Source organism: Oryctolagus cuniculus, chromosome 18 (assembly GCF_051225735.1).
Source record: "Oryctolagus cuniculus isolate XC-2025 breed Fujian yellow rabbit chromosome 18, ASM5122573v1, whole genome shotgun sequence".
NCBI classification, from domain to species: Eukaryota; Metazoa; Chordata; class Mammalia; order Lagomorpha; family Leporidae; genus Oryctolagus; species Oryctolagus cuniculus.
Genome location: NC_142884.1, coordinates 39728205 through 39741353, shown reverse-complemented (window position 1 = coordinate 39741353; position 13149 = coordinate 39728205). Strand labels below are relative to the sequence as shown.

Here is a 13149-nt window from a genome sequence, read left to right as displayed (position 1 = left end):
CCCAGGAAAACAAGAAGACTAGGAAAGTCAGCATACCCAAATTGTTTCTTTTAATTTTAAAGACTCTCTTGTGTCCAACTGTGGTCACTATGTTAAAAGGAATATTTAGAAGACTGTGAACCTTTTGAATGTTGAGCAAGGAGTTGCTCTCCTATGACATGGGTGAATCTATTGTAAGAACAATATGCATGAGTACATTCTTATAGAATATTTCTGCAGTGGTTTTTGAGTTCTTACAGATTTGAGTTTTATAAAATGATGCCAAATCATTATATTTACTTGCTTACTCAAGAGACACAAATATTTTTCTTTAAAGTGAAGAAACAAATTGTAAATGTTGAGAAGCAATTAATTTTGGGATGTGGTAATTTGCAATAACCAGTAAGGATGGCTAATATGTATATATATATATATATATATATGTACAAATTTAAAATGCAAACCAAGAAGTGAAAAATGTTTTTGTTACTTTAAAAATGAACGTTATAAATTCTCTCCTTAAACTATATTTCACCGGGTACGTGGCTCACAAGGCTAATCCTCCGCCTGCAGTGCTGGCACCCCAGGTTCTAGTCCCGGTTGCTCCTCTTCCAGTCCATCTCTCTGCTGTGGCCCAGGAGAGCAATGGAGGATGGCCCAAGTGCTTGGGCCCTGCACCCACATGGGAGATCGGGAGGCCATGGTGGCCATTTGGTGGGTGAACCAATGGAAGGAAGACCTTTCTCTCTGTCTTTCTCACTGTCTAACTCTGCCTGGCAAAAAATAAATAAATAAATAAATAAATAAATTTTGCCTTGTACACTCTCAGTTCTTATTCTGAAGATGTTAAAGTGTATCACATTTTTATTGAGAAGCAAAGAAAAATGTTCCATTTTAGAATATTAAAAACATACAATTTAAATTTTGCTGAACAGCTTGTAATAGTTGAATTTGTATTTTTAGGCATAAATATGTTTTCTTCTTGATGTATTATGACAGATATATTATTTTCATGGTAGTGGAATGTATGAGGTAAATGATCCAACAGATTTGTTTTCATTAGATCAAACTTTCCATGGGGTACCTAAACTTAGAATGAGTTTGATATCACAACACTATTTACATTCTCTGTAAGAAAAATAAAGGACATTTGTCCCTAGATTTCAAATCACAGAATGAGATAGTCCAATTTATTTTTGGTTTTCCTTGATGTATTGCTGTGTTTTATAACACCATACATTCATGAAAAATAGATTTTTATTCAAAAGTTCACATTTGTACCACTTTTTTTTCTGTAGGTCTAAAATTTTTCTAAAGGTCAATCTTTCTATAAAAAAGTTCATATGTGTTGCCTGATGTAATCAATTTCTTTTTTTCTAGATTTATTTTTATTTATTTGAAAGACAGAGTTACATAGAGAGGTAGAGACAGAGAGAAAAGTCTTCAATCTGCTGGTTCACTTCCCAATTGGCTGCAAAAGCCGGAGCTGAACTGATCTGAAGCCCGGAGCCAGGAGCTTTTCTCAGGTCTCCCACACGGGTGCAGGAGCCCATGGACTTGAGCCATCCTCTGATGCTTTCCCAGGTGCATTAGCAAGGAGCCAGATCAGAAGTGGAGCAACTGAAACTCAAACCAGCACCCATATGGGATGCTGGCACCCTAGGTTGGGGTTTTAACATGCTGTGCCACAGCACTGGCCCCTGTAATCAATTTCTAAAGTGTATACACTGACAAGAAGAATTACACAAAGTACACTCATCTAACAAGGCATATCTTTGCTAAATTTAAAGACAATGGCTTTACCTGCTACACATAATGCTAGCCTCAAGTATTTGCTTTGGAGCAATACTCATCTGCAGTTTTCATAGGTTTTATCAGAAAGTATCATTTGATAGTAAATCCTTTTAGTGAATATATGAAATAGATCAAACATTGAATTTGTGAAAAAAAAAATGGCTGCCATTCAGATCATGCCAAGTCTAAGGCTTTGCCACTTCATGATTATATATCCTTGGGCAAACCAGTTACTTACCTCTTCATGCCTCAGTTGCATTTTCTTTAAAGTTAAAATAACAGGAGCTACCTCCATTTTTCTGGAAACATAAAATTCAGGAAACATCAGCTGGTATAAAATAAATGTTAGCAATTATTATTATTATCTATTCACATTTTCCTAAATAAAGGTATTTAAATATCTGTGCCTTTATGCTTAATGTTGTAGTGTACACATTTAGATACAACTCAAAATTTATTTGAAACTATATACATTCAAGTTTTGTAAAACTTCATATTTTGCTTGACATGGTAACTCAAACTAGATTCAATTCCTTTTAATTTGATGAGTGAGCCATTTCTTATCTAATTCCCTGGATAATGTAACTTATTCACTCATTTGTGCTTTGTGATGATACCTGCCTCTTTGTCAAAACAGTAACTAAACTGCATCATTTTTGGTCAAAAATAAATCAATAGAGTAAATTGGTATTTAAAGAAAGGGACTATTCTTTGGCAGTAATCTTCAACTAGCACATTGATGCACTTTGGTAAATGCATTGGAGACTTGCTGATTGTGTATGTACATTTGTGAATGTATGTATGGTACATGGGTGTGTGTGTGTGTGTGTGTGTGTGCTCAATTTAAAGCTACAATAAAATTGTAGCATTATCCAAAGAAATAATTCTAGAAAATCATAGTTTGCAATGATTTTTGCTCTTTGGAGATTATGATGTTTAGATGATGCCTAAAGTTTCTGTGAATTTTTTTCAGAATTCTAGTAATATACAACACTGAAATTCATAAAGAAGGGGAAAATAGTTGGGTTCAAAGATATCATTAGACTACAGAACCAATCAGCCATAATTCAGGCCTCCAAATTAAACTACTTGTATGAGAAAATTTAAGTAGTTGTATTGATGTCACATATTGTTTGCAAACAAATGTATCTTTTTAAAAATTATTTATCTATTTACTTATTTATTTGAAAGCCAGAGTTACACAGAGAGAGAAGATGAGGCAGAAAGAAGAGAGATAGGTCTTCCATCTGCTGGTTCACTCCCCAATTGGCTGCAATGACTAGAGCTGCACTGACCCAAAGCCAGGAGCCAGGAGCATCTTCTGGGTCCCCCATGCGAGTTCTGGGGCTCATGGACTTAGACCATCTTCCATTGCTTTTCCAGGCCTTAGCAGAGAGGTGGCTCAGAAATGGAGCAGCCGGGACTCAAACAGGCATCCATTTGGGATGCTAGCACTGCCAGGCTGCAGCTTTACCCACTATGCCACAGTGCCAACCCCAAATGTATATTAATATTACTGTATTTGGTAAACACATAACATTAGTGTTGAAAGAATAAATAATTATAAACCTCAGTGAAGGCAATTTGTCACTAGGTAACAAAACCATGCAACGCATTCAATTGATTTCTAGTCTAGATATTTTTTCATAAAGAAATTTTAACAAAATTATATTGATGCAAAAATATTCACAATAGAATGATTCCCTGAAGTGCAAACATATGGTAATCATTTACATTGGATGATTGCTTGATAAAATACATCGATAAATTTCATGTAGTCTATCATTTAATAAATCCTTTAAATTAATTGAATTAGTTTGAGGATATGCTTTGAAGAGTGTCTATAAAAAGTGTAGGGCAATAATTTATACTGACAATCATAACTTCCCCACCCACCCATAACCCTCCTATTTCCTGCTCCTTCTCCCATCCCAGAAGATTACAAAATTGTATGAAGGACATTTGTACAGTAAACAAATATACTGATTTCTAATGCAATATTTGAATACTTGAAGCAGGAAGGCTAAGTACTTCTTTGCCAAAATAACATGTTTTCTCCGGTGTAAAACCCATTTGCCATCCCAATACACAAAGGGATTTGGGGCAATAAGGAAAAAAGAAGTCCACACATGCAGAAATTTTAAGCAAAACAAAATAGAGAATGTATTTAGTTTCATGAAAATCACACAAGAATTAATAGTATTCCACCCATTTCCAACAAATATTTTTAACTTTAATGATGAATGAATTTTCAGTTACATAGCAGAAAGCTTCTACCCTCTCCCATAAAACTGAAAGAGAAACTTTTTAAAAGTAAAAACTGATGAAAGAATTCTGCAATACATGTTAATGTTAAGTAGCCCAGCAGAGTTTATTTAGAAATACAAACACACACACAGAAAATAAATGCATTAAAATCTTACTAAATAGTCCAGTAATAGTTCAGGATCCAATATGTGTGCAAAAGATTCTGGATTTCCCAGTCACTTTGTATAGGAAATGATGTGCTTTGCTATGTAGCATGTACTTTTAGATTCCTGAACACCTCCACTTTGCTTCTTACCCTGAGTCCCAGCAAATACAGGAACACAGCTGTTGAGTCATTCATTTTCTGGGTTTGGGAATATCAAAGAATTAATGAGTATAGAAAGTTGTACAGCAGAGACCAAGAATATCCAAGGGAGGTCAGGAAAATCAATTGAACAAGTCAAACTACTATGAATGTATACTGAATGCTCTGTTTTTAATATGTCTTACTTACCTAAAAAGACATGAGGGCTATTGCTCTCTCTCTTAATACAACTAAGGAGAAGATATCACCAATGCTCGAGAAAAATGAATACACAGCAGAGCTAATACAAAATCCCAAAAATCCAAAATAGAAAAACTGGATATGCACTCTTTACACACACCCTGAAGTGACAATGAAGGAGAACAAATCTAAAATTAGAAAAAATTCTTTTTTAAAAGATTTATTTATTTATTTTAAAGTCAGAATTACACAGAGAGAGGCAGAGAAGAGAGAGGGGTCTTCCATTCACTGGTTCACTCCCCAGTTGGCTGCAATGGCCAGAGCTGTGCTGATCCAAAGCCAGGAGCAAGGAGCTTCTTCCAGGTCTCCCACATGGGTGCAGGGGCCAAGGACTTGGGCCATCTTCTACTGCTTTCCCAGGCTATAGCAGAGATCTGGATCCATATGAGCTGCCAGCACTACAAGTGGTGGCTCTACCCACTATGCCACACCACTGGCCCCGAAAATTCTTGTCAAATTAAGAATATTTAACCTTTGCTTTAGAATGAATTATTAAAATATCTAAACTGGGGGAATACATAATTTCTTTCTTTAGAAATCAGAAGAGAAAAAGAACACTTCAAGGCTACTGTGACACCACACAGAAGGAATGGAGAATCATGACCTCAATTAGCCTAGGGACAGAATAAAAGGGAGGGAAATAGGAACAACAGAATTAAGATGAATAAGCTTTGACAGCTGAGGGAATCTGAATGTAAAGAAAAGGCATCCAGTTAACTGAATCAATAGAGATAAGTCTGAGAGGAAAAGACATTGTTAAGACATATTAATGGGGCCAGAGCTGTGGCTTAGTAAAGTCAAAAAAAATCTAAAATTTGTTTTTAAATTATATAATTAAAAAAGATAAAAAAGATGTTCAATCTTAAGTCTCTACAGCATAAGATATACATCAATTTTCCCAGGTTCTATTTGCATTAATTAACATAGTTTCATGGGTATAATGACTAGAGTGGCTCCAATAAGTCTTTTTTAGAAAAATTATTTTTTAGTTTTACAGGCAGAGTGGATAGTGAGAGAGAGAGACAGAGAGAAAGGTCTTCCTTTTTCTGTTGGTTTACCCCCCAGTGGCCGCTGTGGCCAGTGTGCTGCGGCCGGCACACTGCGCTGATCCAAAATCAGGAGCCAGGTGCTTCCTCCTGATCTCCCATACAGGTGCAGGGCCCAAGCACTTGTGCATCCTCCACTGCACTCCTGGGCCATAGCAGAGAGCTGGACTGGAAGAGGAGCAACTGGGACAGAATCTGGCTCTCCCAGCAGGACTAGAACTCAGTGTGCCTGCGCCGCAGGTGGAGGAATAGCCTATTGAGCCATGGCACCTGTCTCCAATAAGTCTTAACCTGGGATGCAACTAAATTTAACAAGGATACTCAATAGGAATTTTAGAAGAATTCCAAAATATGTATCTGAATAAAAATAAGTACTTTACTTGGTACATCTCATATTAACTATACTATTGTCTAAATTTCCAATTGTCAGATGTACTAAAAAAATCCCAGAAGCAGCAGAGTTGGTCCAACATGATGAAGAATAAAATAAAATTTTTCAGTTAAAACTTGCCTAGAGAAAATGAGAATTCACAAATCCCAGATTAAAATAACCAAGAAGGCCCAATAAAAGAAAACTCAATGTCATCATACACTAACATTTATTACCTCAGATTTATTTAGTAAAAAGGTGATTATTCCAGCTATATCCCATTAGGTAGCCCAATTTTACCTGCTAAATCCATTAAAAGAAAAAGCACCTCATGATATATTACTAAAATCATATTGCTATATGCCATCCACCATGTCCCCTGTACCTTATATTTAATGTTAACAGATCTGATGAAATCAATAAATAAATGATGTGTCTTAACCAAGTGTGGCAAATGCATTTTGTTCCAAGTTTTTCCAAAAACCCCTCAGTCTCAGTTTGCCTTCTCCTTGAAAAGACACTTCTGAGGTTTACAAATCAGTCTAGCTTCATTGGGCCTCCCTCCAATGAAAGGGGCTAAAATCCATCAAAATAAACTCTAGGCACTGTCCTTGTGCTCCCAGCAGTCATTAGGGGAGTAAATGAGCATATGGAAGACCTTTCTCTGTCTCTTCCTCCCACTGTCTGTAAGTACACCTGTCAAATACATAAATAAATAATTTATATATATACATTTATTTATATATTTATGTATATAAATATATTCAATATAAAATATATTATAGTTTAACATACAATATATTATATAATATATAATAATTATAAACAGATATTATATAATTTATTATTAATATTATATATAATATACATATATATTATTGAGATGACTTCAAAAGCCAGCGTGTGTCCAGTTTGAAACCAGGAGCTTCTCCTCCGCTCTGTGTCACAGCAACCCAGGCACTTGAACCATCTTTCACGGCTTTTTCAATCCATTGGTAAGGAGCTGGATCAGAAATAATTATATATTTATATATAAATAATAAATTCATATATAATTATATATTTATAATAATTATATGTAATTCTATATTATGTATAGAAATATATAACATAATATATATTATAATATATAAATATATATATGATGGACCAAAATGTAGTATTCTCCATTTGGCAGAAGGGACAGGCTCCAACATCTACTGTCTATGTCAGTATGTCAGCATAATGCAGGAGGTAACCCCTCTACCAAATAAGAAAAGCTATTTCAGTTCAGCTGGACATCATTCTGCTGACTGTTGACCTTATTACTGTTAGTCTGGATGCTTTCATTGGTTGCAATCCAGAGACCCAATTTTCCCATAGATATAAACATCAGCAAACATGAAAATTTGGTAAGAAAAGCTTAAGCTCAGAGTTATGATTAATAACTATTTTAACAAAATTTCTCAGATCCCATCTAATCCAAACCTTGGACAATTGGAAGCTGTTGTACTTGGCCCACCCATAATTGAAACGGATTCTAAATCCTTCAACTGCAAGGAGAGTATCATAGACATTAATGCTCCAAACGGATCCAGTTCCCTGCTAATGTGTCTGGAAAAGCAGCACAGGGTGACTCAAATATTGGGGCTCCTGCACCCATGTGAGAGACCTGGAAGAAGCCCCCGGCTCCTGATATCAGTCTGGCCTAGCCACAGTCACTGGAGCCATTTGAGGAGTGAACAAACCAGGAGGAAGATCCATCTCTCCCACTCTCTCTTTCTAGTGCTGCCTTTCAAATTCATAAAAGGATCTTTAAGAAAATAGATCACTTCAATAAATTTGCCATTGCTCAGTCATGATGACTTTTACTACCTTCAGTTCTTTTTCAAAAGATTTATTTATTGGAAAGACAGAAAGAGGAGCTGGTGGTTGTGGTGCAGTGTACAAAGTTGCTATCTGTTACATTGGCATCCTCTACGTGCACCAGTTCAAGTACCAGCTATTCCATTTCTGATCCAGATCCTTACCAATGGACTGAAAAAGCAGGGAAAGTTGGCCCAAGTGCTGGGATGCTGCCACGCACATTGCAGGAAAAGCTCCTGGCTTCAACCTGGCCACACTCTGGTATTAAAGTCATCTCAAAAATGAATTAGGTGGTGGAAGATTTCTGTCTCTCCCTCTCTCTGTAACTCTTTCAAATAAGTAATTAAATATTTTAATATGATAAAAAAGGCAGAGAGACACAGAGACAAAGAGAGAAGGAAAGAGAAGCAGAGAGGTCTCCCATCTGCTGGTTCACTTTCTATATGGCTACCACTGTGCAAGACCAGGTTTCAAGTCCCCATTGAGGTTACAGTTCTCCAAATTAGATGACAGGAAGGAAAGAATTGGAGCTATTATCCGTTGCTCCCTAGGGGTATTAACATGAAATTGGTTTGGAAGTGGAGTACCCAAAACTCAGATTAGCACTGCAATATAGGATGTGGGCATCGGTTGTGATGGCTAACAAATTGGAAATTTTAGAGGAAAAATCAACAGATTCCTGGACATACACAATATATCAAAATTGAGTCATGAAGACACATAGAAAAGCTACACAAATCAAAAACCAAGACAGAGATTGGATGAGTAATAAGGACCCTCCCAACAAGGAAAAGTCCAGGATCAGACAGCCTCACTATTGAATTCTACAGGACTTTTAAAGAACTAATTCCAATACTTCTCAAACTATTCAAAAGAATTGAAAGAGAGACAATCCTCTCAAACTCATTCGATTAATCCTGCATCACCTTAATTCTTCAACTAGAAAAAGATACAGTGGATAGAGAGTACTATAGAGAAATGTCCCTGATGGGGGCCAGTGCCATAGCACACTGGGTTGATCCTCCACCCATGGAGCTGGCATCCCCTATGGGTGCCGTTCTGGTCCCGGTTGCTCCTCTTCCAGTCCAGCTTTCTGCTCTGGACTGGGAGGGCAGTGGAGGATGGCCCAAGTGCCTGGGTCCCTGAACCCACTTGGGTGACCAGGGAGATGCTCCTAACTCTGGCTTCCGATTGGACCAGCACCACCTGTTGGGCCATATGGAGAATAAACAAGCAGATAAAATACTTATGTCTCTCTGCCACTGCCTCTCCCTATAATTAACTCCACCTTTCAAATAAATAATTCTTTTGAAAAAGTCAACAAACAATAAAGGCTGGTGGAGAGGGAGAGAAAAAGGTACCCTAACCCACTGTTGGTGGGAATGAAGCTAGTACAGCCATTATGGAAGGCAGTATCAAAGTTCCTCAGAAATCTGAAAACAAACATACCATGTGATCCTGCCATCTGACTCCTAGGAATTTATCCGCATGAAATGAAATAGAATATGCATAGGCATGAGTTATCTGTACCTCATGTTTATTACAACTCAATTCACAATAGCTAACATGGAATCAACCCAGAAGTCCATCAACTGGTGACTGGAAAAAGAATATGAGCTATATATACAGTGTAAAATACTATTCAGGATAATTGTGAATGAAATCCTATCTTTTGTAACTAAATGGATGAACTGGAAAAAAGTATGCTTCATGAAAGAAGCCAGTTCCCAAAAGACAAATACCATATGTTTTCTCTGACTGGTGGTAATTAATATATAGACAACAAAAAGTAGCATATGAGTTAATATGACATTTTGAGATTTGAGTATTGTTCATAGCACTTTTCTGTACTCTTTGATAGAGTAAACAACATATACTCATTGATATTTCTTCTACTACTTGTTGAATTCTTTATTTTGTAGAGGGTTAAAGCTTGTGATTCTAAAATAAAATCAAAGCATGCAGCTGTCAAAATTAAAAGAAAATAAAACGAGAAGGAGCAAGTTGGAAATATGAGACCAAGGGAAGATAGGATAGGATGTTATCAGTTTGCTCTTCAAACTGTATATATAAATTACATGAAATTTGTTCACTTAATATGCATTTAAAAATATAAACTTAACACTGGAAGAAAAAGACCTGAGATCAGTGTTTTCTGGATCACCATTAAAAAAATTTAGTCTTCATTTATGTCTGACCATATTTAATTTCTTATTTATTTATTTTATAAGAAAATTAACATCACCATTCCTAACAAGTCCATCCTGCTTCATCCATATCTATCAGTTCCCACTATGCTAAAATTTCTCATGAACTTAAATCCATATCATCTTAAAGAGATGCAATGTGGGGCTGGTGCTGTGGCATAGCAGATAAAGTTGCTGCCTGCAGTGCTGGCAAGCCATATGGGTGCCAGTTCAAGTCGCGGCTGCTCCACTTCTGAACCAGCTCTCTGCTGTGGCCTGGGAAAGCAGTAGAAGGTGGCCCAAGTCCTTGGGGCCTTGCACACATGAGAGATCCGGAAGTAGCTCCTGGCTTCGGATTGACACAGACCAGCCATTGCAGCTAACTGGGAGTAAACCAGTAGATGGAAGACCTCTCTGTCTCTGTCTGTCTGTCTCTCTCTCTACCTCTCCTCTATTTGTGCAGCACTTTCAAATAAATAAATAAATCTTTAAGAAAAAAAACCTGATTCATGTTATTATTTATGTGTTTTAGAGGCTTTCCAGATGTTGATTACATGTGCCATGGAAACCCATTAAAATGCAAATCCTATAAGAGGCAACCCTTATAGGTAAAATCCAGTGCATGTGTTGAGAAAAACACACTAGCAATACATTTCAAAAAGCTGTGAAATATTATAAGTGGCTGTCAAAAGCTAAAAATCTGACAATGACTCATTATGTCATTTATTTAGTACATAATGCTGAGAAAATCAGAAGTATTTGTTAAAACTTCTGCTAAAATGCACTAGATTTATAATTTTTAAATGCATCTTTCCTAGATATAATGCAGTCCTGTGCTACTTTAGAGTATCAGAAATTTAAAATGTTGGACTGGTGCTGTGGTGGAGCAGGTTAACACCCTGGACTGAAGTGCCAGCATCCCATATGGGGGCCGGTTCAATACTCAGCTGCTCCAATTCTGATCCTGCTCTCTGCTATTGCCTGGCAAAGTAGTAGAAGATGGCCTTGGGCCTTGGGCCCCTGTACCCATCTGGGAGACCTGGAACTAGCTCCTGGCTCCTGGCTTCAGATCAGCACAGCTCTGGAAGTTGCAATCAATTAGGGAGTGAACATCAGATGGAAGACCTCTCTCTTTCTCTCTGGCTCTCCTCTCTGTCTGTAACTCGACTTGTAAATAAATAAATAAATGAATCTTTAAAACAATTAAGAAATTTAAAATGTGAAAGGTTTTTAAAAAATGTATTTCTTTATTGTGAGGCAGCGTGACAGATATAGAGAGGAAGAGAAAGAGAGGTCTTCTATCGACTGGTTCACCCCTAAATGGCCAGAATGGCTGGAGCTGGGCCGATCTGAAGCCAGGTGCCAGAAGCCAGGAGTCAGCAGCTTCCTCCAGGTCTCTCACATGGGTGCAGGGGCCCAAGCACTCAGGGCCTATTCCACTGCATTCCTAGGCCATTAGTAAAGAGCTGGATTGGAAGTGCAGGAGCAGGGACTCAAACTGGTGCCCATGTGGGATGCTGGTGCTGCAGGTGGATGCTTAATCTACTATGCCACAGAGTGGGCCCAGGGAAAGGTTTTAGGAAGACATCTTTCATGTAGACTAGGCTGCAATATTGCAAGGTAAGGTTTAGCTTTTATTCCCACACATCAGTATTCATCTTTTAGCAACTATAAATACTGAATATCATACATATAGCCATAAATATAGGTAATTGCAGATTTTGTTGTCATTCTTTCTAATTCTTTTTTTAATGTCTGCTAATAGGCCATCTTATGTATTATTATATTGATGTTACCTGTACACAACCATCAGGCATTTCCACTGTTGAATGTGTTTATGTGTACAGGTAGTTTTGTTTGTGTGTACATGAATGCACATACATTTGATGGAGATAGCACTAACAGTAATAATGTGAGAAATCCTAACGCTGATTTTAAACTTTCTGTCCTCTGCAGAGATGGCTGTCACTGAAGTAGACCACAGGGCCCCTTTTGCTGTTGTGAACTGAAATGTTCCTCCCTGAAACTCAAACACTGAAGTGCTAACCAGCAACATGACTCTACCTGAAGAAAGTGCTTTCAAGTAGATAAAATGATAGATGTGTCTGTCACATCGGAGAAAGGCTTCTGGAAAAATCAAGCCTATTTAAGCACCTTGATCTACATTTTCAACCTCTACAACTCTGAGAAGTAAAATTCCATGATTTACATCATATTCTCTGTGGTATTTTCTTAGCAAATTTATATATCCTCATTTCTGCCAGCATTTTCTGCTGTCATCTAGAAGTTCCTCGTGATTAGCAGAGAAATATAGAAACTAAAAACTGTGATTTTAGATTACCAAGTATCTACTAACACAAAAAAGATATCCCAGAAGCAACCTACTACCATCCTCCAGGACCCAGAAAAAAACAGGAATGAGTCAAGATGCAGGGCAGTAGAAAAAAGTGAATAATGAAAGATCACAGCAGAAGTAAATAAGGAAGGGTTTGATGCTGTGGTGTAGTGGGTTAAAGCCTTGACCTGCTGTGCATGCATCCCATATGTTGCTGCTAGGAGACCAAGTGCTCCACTTCCAATCCAGCTCCTTACTAATGCACCTGGGAAATTGGTAGAAGATGGACCGTGTTCTTGGGTGCTGGCACCCACATGAGAGACTTGGAAGAAGCATCTGGCCTTTCAAATAAACAAAGAAATCTTAAAAAAATAGAAGCAGTGTTAGCACTGTTGGAAAAAGACACATAGTTCAATGGAAAAGAATAGGCAGCTGAAATAAACAGACTTTTCTACAGGTAACTCCTATTTAACAAAGGAAAGAAAACAAACAGGAGAAAGAATAATCCCTTTAGCAAATGGTTTAAAGGAAAGTGATTATCCATATGTAGAAGCCTGAAAAGATACCCCAACACCTTATACACTATGTAAAAGCAACTCAAGGTGAATTAAAAGTCTAAATATAAAACCAAAAACTAAGTAAACATATGAGAAACTGTAAAACATTAGCATAGACAACAGTTTTGGGTCAGATTCCAAAAGCACAAGTAACAAAATAAAATATACAAATTTGAGCATATCAAATTAATATACATCTTCACAACAAAGTAATCAACAGAGTGA

At 37.1% G+C, this 13149-nt stretch overlaps 1 long non-coding RNA gene across 1 annotated transcript in view; it reads left to right on the top strand.

Annotated features, from left to right (window-relative positions):
* The window catches only part of LOC149120938 (uncharacterized), a 30551-nt gene extending 18313 nt beyond the window's left edge, over positions 1–12238 (top strand). The window contains exon 3 of the long non-coding RNA XR_016225469.1: positions 11989–12238. This is a non-coding gene — a long non-coding RNA (uncharacterized LOC149120938). The remainder of the gene's footprint in view (positions 1–11988) is intronic.
* Positions 12239–13149: the final 911 nt, after the last annotated feature.